We start from the raw sequence: 11,306 nt of genomic DNA, 5'->3' as shown, positions 1-11,306 counted from the left end.
ACCTTTTGCTGTATAATAGTCTCCTCCAATAACCTATCCATATAAATTTGGACCAAGGGAATTTCTATTGGTTCTATCATTGTTTGCTGCATTGCGAGGCTTCGGAGGCCTTTCAAGAAGTCCATTGTGTCATTAAAACCAGTTCAATCACTATTAGATATTTACACTGCCGCCAAAAATTTGCACCCTTCCCCAAACTTGACACAAAAATATGTGCATGAATCGTGTCATTAAATTGTAACGGGACATCAACATCACCATCTTGGAACCCTTCGGCCTTATCAATTTGCACCTATCAAACTAAACTGTATAATTCAGGATCTTGTTTGAAGGATCAGTGTCTAATCATCGGTAAAAAACTGCATTCACAAAATTATTGTACTGGATGTGTGTTTTCATGATAGGTTGATCAGTAATACATACCTCCCAAATATGAAGTGGTTCCATCTGCAAGCAACTTATTCCTCCGAACCCATCTTTACTCTAGCCTTTAATGTTGGCCGGGAAAAAATGGATCTAATTTCACTTCCTTTTGTCTGCAAACAAGAGAAATACATTTGATGTCAAACAATAGAAGAACAAAAAGAACATTACAAAAGGGTAACACAAAATTGAGTGAATCAACAAATGACAAATATGATGCAACAAATTACCCATCTGTTCAACTGATGAGGTATTGTTTGCAAAGGATGGATAACATATTGCAACAGATGGGCCATCTATTGGAATAAATCAAACCAGCCTTGCTATTGGTTTGATTTCTTCAAAAAGTTGCTCCGTCTGTTCCAATAGCTGATTCATCAGTTGCAACAGTTGAGGAAACTGCAACACCACCACCAACAGCATCAACAACAAAAAACAAACAAAACAACACCATATGTTCCAACACCATCCACAACACAAACATCACATGTTCCAACACAACCACCACCCCCAACAACAGCACCACCAAAGTACCAAACAAAAGACATAAAAAAGTATAGTGATAACAAGGTTTTTTAAATTCTCCCAACAGATGACTTTTTTCGCATATTTTAATAAAAACAACGGTTCGTTTATTCAAGACTTAAAAGTCACCTTTCCTTCAATTTTCTCAATAAATAGCAAACTGGTAATGGGTAAATCATTGATAGCAATAGATGTAAATAACTAATTTAAATGACATACAAAGAAGAAGACGAGATGAAAAGAGCAACTTTGAATCATACCTGTAATGTCAAAAAAGCAAATGGATCAGAACATCCAGTTAAGTCGAGAAAAGATATTGATTGGTTGAGATCCCAAAAGACCCTCATCCGAAAGAAGAGAAAAAAGAGAGGAAAAAGGAAAACAATAAAGATAATTGAGAATAAAGAATAAAGAAGAGTTATGAGTTGAGTCTAGTCTAGACTACTTTATGGCTGAAGGAGAGAGAGTTCTAGGTATGGGGGTTTTAAATATTCATTAATAACTTTTGAGGGGCACGAGGAGATGGTGAGATTGAAAAGACCAGATAAGATTACTCACTTAGGAGATTTTTGAGTTATCAAAGTTGTACCGAGTAATATTTTTTACCACCTTAGTATTTTAACTATTTTATCTCAGACATGAAATACCTAAATTGTTTTATAAAAAAGGATCAAAAAATATTTAAGTGCAACAGATGACTTAATCTGTTTGATAGTTTGCAACAAATTCGTGATCTTTCACAATAAATGACGTAATCTGTTTGATAGTTTACAACAGATGCATAATATGTTGCAACATATTACCTAATCTGTTTGATTTGATCCAACAGAAAAGACATATGTTGCAACAGGTTGAACATTTATTTATATATAATTTCAATTGAGTTCATATGTTAGACTAAAACCTTAATTGAATTTGAGTTCTCATAGGGTCAAATACAACTTTAATTGAGTCTTTTGGTAATTCATGATGATACGGTATTGCATTCCTCCGACTAGAGTCGTCAATCGATCACTCTGAGCCGAGCCGATTCTTACTACCTCATATGCTAGACTAATACCTTAATTGATTAATCTAGGACTAGGGTACTAATACCTTGATTGAATAATCTGGGACTAGGGGTGAGTTCTCATAAGGTCAACTACAACTTCAATTGAGTCTTTTGGCAATTGCATGATGAGACGGTACTGCGTTTCTCCCGACTAGAGTCATCGATCGATAACTCTGAGTCGAACCGATTCTTACTATCTCATATGTTAGACTAATACCTTAATTGATTAATCTAGGACTAGGGTACTAATACCCTAATTGAACATAAGATCAACTACAACTTCAATTGAGTTTTTTGTCAATTACATGATGAGACAGTACTGTGTTCCTCTCGACCAGAGTCGACGATCAATCACTCTGAGCCGAACTGATTCTTACTACCTCATATGTTCGACTAATACCTTAATTGATTGATCTAGGACTAGGGGTGAGTTCTCATAATGTAAACTATAATAGATGACAACGTCTATTTGATAATTTACAACAGATGGATAATCTATTGCAGTATATAACTCAATCCATTTGATAATTTACAACAGATGGTAATTTGTTACAACAGATGACTTAATCTGTTTGATAGTTTACAGTAGATTCGTGATCTGTCATAACAAATGGCTTAATCTGTATGATAGTTTACAATAGATGTGTAATATGTTGTAACAGATTACATAATCTGTTTGATCCAACAGAAAAGACATCTATTACAACAGGTTGAACATTTGTTTATATATAATTCAATTGAGTTCATATGTTAGACTAATACCTTAATTGAATGTGAGTTCTCATAGGGTCAACTATAATTTCAATTGAGTCTTTTGTCAATTGCATGATGAAAAGGTACTGTGTTCCTCTCGAATAGAGTTAGCGATCGATCACTCTGAGCTGAACCGATTCTTACTACCTCATATGTTAGACTAATACCTTAATTGATTGATTTAGGACTAGGGGTGAGTTCTCATAATGTCAACTACAATAGATGACAGCGCCTATTTGATAATTTACAACAGATGGGTAATCTACTGCAACATATGACTCAATACATTTGATAATTTACTACAGATGGGTAATCTGTTGCAACAGATGACTTAATTTATTTGATAGTTTACAACAGATTCGTGGTATGTTGTAACAAATGGCTTAATTTGTATGATAGTTTACAACAGATGTGTAATATGTTGCAACAGATTACATAATTTGTTTGATCCAACAAAAAAGACATCTGTTGCAATAGGTTGAATATTTATTTATATATAATTCAATTGAGTTCATAAGAAGGTGAGGGAGCCAAACACTCCTACAACGTTGGTTAGGAGAAATAAAAGAGCAATTAGAGACGTACTCTCCGCTCGAAAATCAAAAGAAATTGCAATTCCTCCCTCTTCAAAAGCTGTTGAAGTTCTGGGACCAGTCAAGAAAGTGGACATATACGAGGAACTTGGCGCCGAAGAGAAGAGGAATCTGCGACAGGCTAAGAATGCCAAGCCAAGTGTACCAGATTACCCCAGGCCTCCCTTTCCCCCCTTCCCAAGACTTCCAGACTATGACTGATATGTGTATGCCGTACGAGGACAAGGTAAGTTTACTTTTCCTAACCTAGCCCTTCTAATCTACCCCATGAAGAATAAGATACGCAACAGATTTCACATCTGTTGCAACAACTGGGTATACTGGTGTAACTAGTTATGGTTCTGTTATAACTTATTATCCATCTGTTGTATAAGTAGCGTTGGATTATTGATTCAGAGAACCCTACGCAATAGATGGACCATCCGTTGCATCTTTACAATTACTAACCTATTTAAAAATTGACTTCTTATCTCATAGCATATTGACATGATTCTCTGACTCATGAGGAAAAGGCAATTAACGTACCAGGAAGCTTATGACGCTGCCAATAGGATAATGGACCTCGCTTCTACAAGAAGCTCAAGGATAAGTACGATCAACTCAATGGAGAGGCATCATCCCTTGGCGTAGGACTTGATTTTCTAGTTCCTACGTTGGTCTTGGATGAAGAAAAAATGTTAAGATATGTTAAAGGAGACAGGCCAAATCCACACGGCAAGAGCTGGACTGAGGCAAAAAGGATTCTTGCATTCATTAGCGTGAGTGACATGCATTATCGGGCTGTTGAGATACTACTCGAGGAGGGAAAGATCAATGTTTATGACTCCAACGTACCTCTCATCGACAATTTTGATCTTTTTCTCCTCGTGGAGCCACTGATGGTGCTGTTGCCCATCTTATTGAGGGAGAGTAAACTGATGAATTATTTACCAAAGGATGTGTTGATGAAGAAATCATGGGATTTTGAAGGTCGAAACAGGGGAATGATGAAGGTCGAAACAGGGGAATGATCCTTCTAAAAGATGATGCCGCTAAAGCGAGCGGCTCGCACGCTCTTGCACACATTGAATATTTGCTGACCGACACAGAAACAACCGAGCAAACAAATTTTATGTGTGACAACGCTGTGGCAAACCTGCAAAAGGTCTGGGCTTATGGGGTACTAACTGGACGCTTAAAGCCTGTGTATATAGAAGAGCCTGTGAAATAGAAATTTTTAATTTCAAGTCACCCTTCACTTTATTACATGTACATGTAGTGGCAATAATTTTTTTCTGATGAAAGTTGAGTTTTTTATAATGCAATAGATTAGATTGTCAATCTGTTGTATAATTCTTTAATCCGTTCTGGCAGATAGTTTATTTGTTGCAATAGGTTGGTCATCTGTTGCATTATGCCGATGTTATTTCTATGAATAATCTAATAATCTAAGTCTAATCTGTTGCAACAGTGGAAAGACCTGTTTGATAATTTTCACAGATGACCTAAATTTTACAACATATGCCTAAATTTTTTGGATATTTTCCAACAGTTACGCTTGAATATCCATGTGCTCGTCGACAACAAACCAGTAGCAAATACACACACCACCATGAAAATTTTAGCAATTAGGCTTCAATATCTATGTGCCCAACAACACCAAACCAGTAGCAATAACGACAACAATGTAGTATCTTTTTGCTCGATTTTGTTTCCCTTCAGAAGCCTTGACTTTGTTCAACAAACCCCAGATTACACGATTTGCTTGTGAAGGGTGTCGTTCTTCATACCAATCAAAGTAATCGCATCTACCCAATTTCTATACAAAGAGAACACAATTACAAGTCTATAATTAATCAATTAGTTAAATAAAAAAAATATTACCTTTGAAATCTTACAAGTAAAAAACCTACGACCCAAATTTTATTGAGTTCAAGAAGTCTTTAACAGAGCTTCATGACCGCACTTACAATATCAAAAATCTTTATCACAAAAACAGTGGAAGATGCGCTCGACATTGTCAAGGTCAGTTGAAAAAAATGAAAGTAATAATTTGAAGAATTTAGATAGATAAAAGAAGATGACGATGAAGAAGAAGATTTGGGAATTTAGGGTTGAATTTTAGGATGAAGATGAATATATAAGACAATGGGGGAGAAAAAAAGGACCGTTGGGGGCCAAGTGACGGCAAGTCAGAGAAATGTGCCAGGACTGACACTAATACATTTGATGCCTATTTTATTTTACGTGTTTAAAATGAACATGTCTACTTGATGCCTATTTTATTTTAGGTGTTTGAACTGAACACCATCGATGGGTTGTGCCTTTTTTATTTCAATTCACTTTAACCTTTTTACATGTAGTGAAATTTTTTTATGTCCAATGAAATTTGAATTTTTATAATGCAACAGATTCTTCATCCGTTGTAACAGTTATCCTACCTGTTCTGACATATAGTTTATCTATTGCAATAGGTTGGTCATCTGTTGCATTATCTCGATATTTTTATCTAAAGTTCATCTGTTGCAACAGTGAGAAGACCTGTTTGATAAATTCCAACAGATAACCTACCTGTTGCAACATATGTATAAATTTGTTCGATTATTCTAATAGGTGTGTCGTCTGTTGCAACAGATAAAGTCCATCTGTTGCAACATATATCTAAATCTGTTCTTTTTTTTCAATAGATGTGTCATCTGTTATATAATCTTAATGTTTTTATCTAAAGTCCATCTGTTGTAATAGTGAGAAGACCTGTTTGATAAATTCCAATTAGATCACCTAACTGTTGCAACATATGTCTAAATGTAGTATTTCTTTTCAATTAATAAGTTTAAATCTAAGGAATAAATAAAATTCGTAGACAAAATAAAATAAATCAAAGCCTTCATAAATTAGCTGAAATAAGTCAACGAATAAATGAAATGTAAAAAAATTGTTATGGGTACAGATCTCAACAAATACATCAACAATAATTTAAGTATACTGCCAAGGATTGCTTTGACAGGCTCAAGCTATAAAGATCTACTCAGTATGGACAAGTTGTTCTTCATCCGGTGCTATGGAATTATGCTTTGCTGGTCGTGGATCTTCATTGTCGCTTGCGTACGGTTTCTGCGCTTTATGTTCTCCGTATTTCCATGAAAAGAGTAGCATATTGTCAATGCTATTCAGCAGTAGCTTCTTTTACATCCACCTGAATAGCCAGAATTGGTCAATGCTAATCACGGAGATACAACAAAACGGAAAAGGATAACTCATCTTTTCTAGCAAATCAAACAGGTCTTCCTCCTATTTTAAATTGTCTCAAACATATTATATTTCTGTTGCAACAATGAATCAACTATTGGGACAAATTTCTACATGAGGAAGACCCTGTGTGATAATTTCTAACGGATGAACCATCCGTTGCAACATATGAATCATCTGTTGCAGTAGATAGGTCGTCTGTTGGTACAAATAAAAGTTGTACGAAGAGTTGTTTGATTTGCTAAAACAAACGAGACAGATGTTGCACCAGATAAAGTATTTGGTACAACAGGTTAGTCAATTATTGCAACAGATATATATATCTATTGATAATTTTCAGCAGATATGTCATCTGTTGAAACATATATGTGTCTGTTTATTTTTTCAGTTGGAAGACATAATATATTCATCTTCTTTAGCTCGTGCTGCTCTCCTTTGGACATTGTATGTCGCTCAGTGCAACACACAGATAGAGGAGTTGCAATTTCGCTTTTTTGGATGCCTGATAATGCCCTGGAAATCACTCTCCTTCTCCTCTTAGCCCTAATCTCTAATGGAGCGGATGGAAATAAAATCCTCTTTGATGGAATGAGACCCTCTTAGATGTCAATTTCTTTATAGAAGCAGTTAATGCATTAATAACATTAATCACTACATCATGTTTCGCCCTGCAGTCTTGACATTTGCATGTAGAATATTCGCTGGGAGAGGTAAAATCTGTATAACCAGTATGATCATACTCATAATGGTTTGCTTTAAATACTCTAAGAGGAGCATCATTAGCACCAACAGAAGCACCACTACCACCACTAATAACTCCATCAATAACAACAAGCCCACCCTCCAAAATTATTTTTCTTGTAATGGTTGTTGCTACAAACAATTCCATTTTTATTATGTCGATGACCTTAGGGTCCCATAAAGTTTGCACAGACCGTAAAGTAAGAAAAAATGGCATCTTCAACTCTCGATTGGTCGAAACTTGCGACGGATGCACATTCTAACATAAATTATTACATATATTAGAATGATGATTAGATCATTCAAAAAAAGTCATTAATTAAAAATAAAAAATTAATTATAATTATACTTACTGCATCCTTCGGGGGGTTGAAGAGATCAAGAAATTTTGCATTTTTATGAGTTTTGGCCGACAACCATCTCAAGATTCTTGGACAGGAAACTCCTTCCTGGTAGTTCACTTGTTGTCTCAAATAAGGAATGACTTCAAACGCCCAAGTCTATAAAATAACGTCAATAAATCAAAACCATTATTGAGCGAAAAAAATGAATGATATCATAATAGAAGAAAGAAACATTTACCATGAAAGCCCATGGAAAGCCATATAAGTTGACTGTCTTTGGCGCTAACGGAGTCAACAAATATTTGACAGTCATTTTGAAGCTTTCATACTCCCATGGATAGCTGTTAAACACCTCAAGATCCTCGGAGAGCTTTATTAAACTGAGGCTTATGTTGTTGTTAACGTCTCTCGCCCAAAGAATATTATGTACAAACCAAACCAAGCACAATAACGGCTTGTGCTTTTTGGAAAATCCTTTACCTTTCAACGTTTCTATCAAATTTTTGTTTTTGAATCTTGGACCAACAATGGACACCAGGTCATCATGATCACACGACTTGTCTTTGCCTTTTTTGGGTGTACGAGGTGTTTTTTTTTGGGTTAGAATAGGTATAACTTGAGAAGGAGGATAACATTTTAGTCCAGTAACTATGGAAAACTCCTTCCAACCAAAACAAACAGGAATGCCACAGTAATTTATCCACACCTCATCCATCTTATCTTTGTTTTCATACATAAACCTACGCTTGAGAAGTTCATATACCATTTTCATTTGGAAACGAGCATTGTTGTCCTCCGGCAAATCAAGATGTTTCTCAAAGCAGCTGTCCCTGAAATAAGCATTCAATTTTTATTCTTGAAGTATTTTTCTGAAGGCGTCGAAAAATTTTCCTTGGCTGACTTAACCACGAAATCACTCGTTAAATCTGCGGCACCATCGCACTGCATTCTCACAGGATAACGATCAATACTGAAGGCTTTGACCAGCTCTTTGGTGGAAGGGCTATTAGCATCTGCATCATCTCTTTTGAAATATTCCTCCTCCCCGTGTTCATCATATTCTACTCCCGATTGAAATAACGCTTGTAAATCAAGCTCATATAGTGGTGGATGCAGTGTAGCTGCTTCACTTGTTCCTTCACTTGAACTTGATTCGATTTCTGTTCTTTTGGGAACCATATTATCTAAAATTAACATGAATATAAAATAATATATTATTGTTGATTAATGTATCGTTAAAAAGGGATAACAGTAAATCAAATAAGCAAAATAGTAAAATAATAGTTGCAATAGATCACTGATCTGTTGCACCAGGTGGTATATCTGTTGCAACATATAACCAAACTATTGCAGCGGATGAGTAATCTGTTGCAACAATACAAAACATACCACTCATCTTTTAAGACAGATGAATGGTCTGTTCAACAGATCACACAACTATTGTGACATCATCTGTTGTAATATATGAGTGATCTGTTGGAATAGTTAAACAATCCGTAGCAATGGCTGAGTAATCTGTTGCAACAATACAAAACATATCACTCATTTGTTGAGAAAGATGAATGGTCTGTGCAACAGGTCACACATCTGTTGCAACACATGAGTGATCTGTTGGAACAGTTATCAACGGTCAATATTGTTTAGATTTCTTCCTACATAGGGTCGTCTATCGCGGTAGATAAATGATCAGTTGGAAAAATCAAGTCTTGAACTTTTCCTGTAGGAAGAGTTGGTAGGATTTTATCCAGCAAGGAGGTTCATCTGTTGCATCAGATCATTAATATGATGGTTATTCCATTGCACCAGATGGTTAATTAGTTGCATCAGATTTTTTATCTGAAGCTTAATCTGTTGCAACATACGGTAAAGTTGTTGCATTAGATTATTAATCTGTTGCATCAGAATTGTAATTTGATGGTTCCTCTGGTGCATCAGATGGTTGATCTGTTGCATCATATGATGAATCTGTTGCATCGGATGGTTAATATGTTGCACTAGATGAGTAATCTGTCGGAGGAAACAGTAGCACGATTTTGTCAAACAAAAAACAGCAATTTCACCATTTTTACCAAGAACAAGAATAGAACAAATCAAACCAAATTGTCCTTTTGTTTTTATAAACACAAATAATAAAAATCAAACTTCAAAAAAATGCAACAAACAACAAAATATCATAATTCACTTCGAAAAGAGAAGAGAAGAGAAGAAATACCAGAAATTAGGGTTTTATTCAGACCACATTTCAAATTAGTGCAACAAATATTAAAATTGTTAACTAATACTATAAGAGAAGTTGGCTCAAGTTCCTCGTTTTCTTCAAAACTAAAAAGGCCATAAATTTTTACCTGTGAAAGAAGAAAAGGACCGACGAAGAATTCGAAGCTGTTGTAGCCGGAGAGCAAGGCTGTCATGTCGATTGAAGTCGAAAAGGAACTGAAATCCCAACTATTTGTAGTCGAATGTTAAAGTCGCCGAGGATTGAAATAAGAAATTTGCAGAACAGTTGATTGGGAGAGAGTTGAGAGAAGCTGTCGATAGAGGGATGAGAGATAGGTTGATTGAATTGAAGAGGGAAACTCGAAGCCAAACTATTTGTCGTCGGGGTTGAAGGAAAAAATTTTGCAGAACTGTCGGTTGGGAGAGAGTAGAGAGAAGCTGTCGAGAGAGAGGAGAGAGTGGTTGATTTGGATTGAAGAGGGTGTGGGTTGAGTTGATTTGTATTTTTGAAAAGATTAGAAAGTTTTGAAAATATTAATCAAGTCCACAATTAACTTGATCAAGTTTCCTAATAATGTTTGACCCTATCTGTGGTCAATGTCACCAATTCTTCATTCAATACTTAAAAAACACCTATTCTTCAATTTTCTCGACCTTCTTGCAATTTGCAATTTGCACCTCTAACGTATGTATTCTTTTGTGACTTGCACTTTAATCTATTTTTCTTAATGATTTACACTCTAATTTCTAGCAAAACTTTTTTAAAAACCCTTTCTCAATTATTTGTAACAGCAAAATGGGAAAGACATACAACTAATATTATTGACTTCTCCTTTTCCGTTATTCACTAGTCGTAATTTTCTATATTTATTTTTTGAAAAACATAAGCTTTTTAAGTATGCACCAGCACAACAATAAAAAAAATTGTCAGAAAAAATCATTAAATCCTCCTAACTGTAATTCAAACAAGCCGAACTCAACACAATAATATGGAGCTACTCCTAAATGTAATTCAAACAAGGCGAACTCAACACAATAATATGAAACTAGCTTCTAAACTTTTGGTGTCAATTACAAATAATGTGTTTCAAAAATCACCAAGAGCATTATTTTATAAAATTTCATCGACAATATATTGGAAATTTAATAAGATGTAATTACCGCATATGCTATAACATATCGCCTTTCTAATTTCTACCTTAAGCTAGTTTATTTCATTCGTTTTCCAATAGGTCATGGTATTGAAGTGATCAAACTTTAGAGCTAAAAAGTGAAGATTAATATTGGTTAAGATAAAATTAATCGGGGGATCTATGTAGAAGGATTGGGGTTCTCAGTTGAAACTTTGTATATTTGAAATAAAATCCTTGATCTCTCAAGTCCTCATGTTGTACCAACTTTTGTTGATATATATAATTATAGTTTACTTTG

The sequence above is a fragment of the Capsicum annuum genome, chromosome 8, assembly GCF_002878395.1.
Source record: "Capsicum annuum cultivar UCD-10X-F1 chromosome 8, UCD10Xv1.1, whole genome shotgun sequence".
Classification (NCBI taxonomy): Eukaryota; Viridiplantae; Streptophyta; class Magnoliopsida; order Solanales; family Solanaceae; genus Capsicum; species Capsicum annuum.
This window is presented reverse-complemented; position numbering follows the sequence as displayed.